Source organism: Dermacentor variabilis, chromosome 11 (genome assembly GCF_050947875.1).
Source record: "Dermacentor variabilis isolate Ectoservices chromosome 11, ASM5094787v1, whole genome shotgun sequence".
Classification (NCBI taxonomy): Eukaryota; Metazoa; Arthropoda; class Arachnida; order Ixodida; family Ixodidae; genus Dermacentor; species Dermacentor variabilis.
The window spans coordinates 126,060,744-126,063,988 of NC_134578.1; the positions used below are offsets into that span (position 1 = coordinate 126,060,744).

Below are 3,245 nucleotides of genomic sequence, written 5' to 3' on the forward strand. Positions count from 1 at the left end.
ATAGGACCAGGCTCAGCCTTCTACCCCTGAATGGAGCCAGCTGATGGACTGGACGGGACCAGCGTTGCAGAGTGTGTGGGTACGAGACGGAGTCTCTAGCCAACGTGCTCTGCCATTGCATGACAAACAGCGCCATGTACACGGCCCGGCAGAACAGCATAACGGCGCGACTGCGTACTGCCAGCCGAAACCGGTTCACCATCACATACGAAAATCGTCCGGTTGGCAACACCAACCTGCGCCCGTATCTCGTTATGTTGCGCGGAGAGGAGGCAATCGTCCTCGATGTTTATTGCCCCTTCGACAACCAACCCGAGGCCTTCGCCGCAGCTCGTGCCGCGCAAATCGCCAGATATGAACCTGTGCGTCTACATCTAGCACAAAGATATCAGCGTGTGACAGTGAACGCCATCGTCGTCGGCGCTGTTGGTTCTTGGGGCTCCAGCAATCACTCCATCATGCGACGCCTCTGTTCGCGATCCTACCTTCGTCTATTCAAAAAGTTGGTAGTGAGTAAAGTGATCACTGCGTCAAGGACAATTTATAATAAACACGTTGCTCCCCGATAAGGAGCGCCTCGGATGTGACCCCGATGCCCAATAATGGGCAGGACATATATACCCATGAAAAAGCGTGCCTACATTGACTGACTGTTGACTTTGGCAATTAGTCTAGGCCTTTTTTTCCTCTCCTATTATTGTTCTTACAAATGTTGATTATTTAGTTGCTTACCCACTCTATAAATTTGGAACATGTGAATAAAACCCATCTGTTCTTATCAGCTTAATATCTGATACGGGTTCTATATGGACCCACGATATTACACCTATTTTTGGAAGTTGGCAGAGTGCTTGAAACCTGCTTCACCTCCGTCGCAGGTCGGCCCGGTATTGCACTACCTCCGGGATCGGCCCCCGCACACTTAGGTGAGACTTCATTCAATCAAAATGAACACAAGCTCGAAGCGAGCACTGACTTGACACGCAGCACCATTCCTATACTATACGCAACGATGACTATCGCTGACCACGAAAGTAATTAAACTGCCACTCCATCTGTGTTGAGCGTCGCACTTGTTGCGTTGCAAATGGGACGGCCGCACCTGCAAATTTCTAATTACGGCCTTTGAGAAAAATAAATGAAAGCAAAAGAAAGAACCAGGAGGGAGAATCGGCAAATTATATGCCTAAGAAATAGAATTGTCTGCTGTAATGAGCCACTAAGGGGGGGGGGGATGTATGATTAGCCGTGTGTTTTGCAACCAATGTGAATCCCACTCAAAGCCAACACTGAATTTTTGAGTTCACTATTGCTTGGATCCGTAAACCACAGCGCCGACGCAAGCTCGCCCTGCCAAAATCCGCTGCCCTAGTGGAAGAAAGATTCCCTATGCAAGAAAAATAGAGCGCCCTTTTTCTGGCAACTACTGTGCAGCCTTTGAGTGCACATTTTCGCAGCAGTGGGACCGAGAGCCTCGAAAACAAACTTGTCGTATGGCCAAGTGTGGCGAAATATATTCAAGGATTCAAAGGTGCCTCAGCTTTCCAACTTGTATGTTATGAAGACCTGTTGCTACCTTTTCATCATCATCATCATCGTGCTACGCCCACTGAAGGTCAAAGGCCTCCCATAATTTTCCAAGTACCCCGGTCACGTGCTAATTGTCGCCATGTAGTCCCTGCAAACTTCTTAATCAAATCTGCCCTCGTAACTTTCTGCCACCCCCTGCTACGTTTCCGTTCTCTTGGAATCCAGTCCGTAACCCTTAATGACCATCGGTTATCTTCCCGCCACATTGCATGCCCTGCGCATGCCCCATTTCTTTTTCTTGGTTTCAACTAAGGTGTCATTAACTCGTGTTTGTTCCCTCACCCCCCAATCTGCTCTATTCTTATCCCCCGTAACGCTACACCCATCATGCTTCTTTCCAAAGCTCGTTGAGTCGCCCTCAATTACCCTTTGGTAATCCTTAAGGCTTTTGGTTGGGGCATTCGTGGCATCTTTCTCGTTTAAATAAGGGTAATTTTGTCAGTTTTGGGAGAAAACTCAATGAGCTAGGTGCGATTGTGTCCCTGGCGCTGCTCTCAACAAGTTGGCGGCGCCCGGGCTTTTTGCCTGCTGGTTCGGCTTAACGTGGAACAGAACTGCAGGGCAGTGAAGCCGTAATGAAGGGGCAAAGAGTAGCGCAGTGAAGCGCATGGTCGGGCGAAAAACGCAAATATAGCCAAAAATACAAAAAAAAAAGAAACCAAGAAAGAAAGGAAATGGAAAGACAACGCGCCCACCTGTGCAGAAAGAGACACTTCCGAGCTCGGCTCGCGAATACGCCACCACTCCAGCTTTGAACGTAGGGTTTTTGGAAACGCCAGGAAGATGTGGAGTGAATCGGGCGCAACACAACAAAAGGAGAGAAGAGAGGAAGAGACAGAAAGATGAAACAAAGCTGCCCTTTTTATGAACGGATCTTGTTTGTCCTTGTAACGCGGCTTTTCCGCGCTCTGTCCACCCCTTCACCCCCATTAACGTTATTTACGTGCCATGCATAGGGGCATTGCTGTAGCAGGTCCACGTCGCGCTTTCTTGGGCAGCAGATTTCTTAGGGTAGAATGCTGCTGAGCATTTTCTATCAGTACAACATATCTTTCAGACCAAGCCAGCCCGCTTGAGAATAGGTTTCCTCGTGTCCCGCCGCTCCTCTTGCGACAACAGAGTGCCACCCGAGAGTTGGTAGAGCTCTGGGCGGAGCCGATACTCCCCCGGTATCCAATGTCGCCTTGGATACCGGCCTAATGGCGACGCATTACTGCCAATATCGAGACTAACCCCCCCCCCCACCCGCTAGCAGCGGCGGCGCAAAAGGCGTGCTCAGCGCAAAGGAATGGTTACTTTGCCCTGGCGCTCGGCGTTTGCTACGCCCAGTCTTATGCCATTTCGCAAATATAGAGTCGACCGATTCTTTACCAGTACCGCAAGAGCGTCAACCTACAGGCCACCGACTTGTGACAACGCGAAACAAAGAGACGAGAGGCGCACTAACGACAATCGAAGTGCAAGTTTCGCATGCGTCATGCCACTACGACAGAGCCCCACCCGGCAATTACAATTTAGCACAAGCCTATTACCGGCCTATTGTATATAGCAGTGTTCATTTCTTGCGTCACAGTTTCTAACTAGAAATAACTAGAAATAATTGATTGCCGCACACCGAAGCACCCGCCACGTGAGCGCGACTTTGGCGAGATTTG

At 49.6% G+C, this 3,245-nt stretch overlaps 1 non-coding gene across 1 annotated transcript; it reads left to right on the plus strand.

Annotated features, from left to right (window-relative positions):
• The first annotated feature begins 730 nt into the window (after window positions 1-730).
• LOC142565060 (U2 spliceosomal RNA) lies at window positions 731-921 on the plus strand. Its single transcript, XR_012824779.1, has one exon. It is a non-coding gene; the product is annotated as a U2 spliceosomal RNA (small nuclear RNA).
• Window positions 922-3,245: the final 2,324 nt, after the last annotated feature.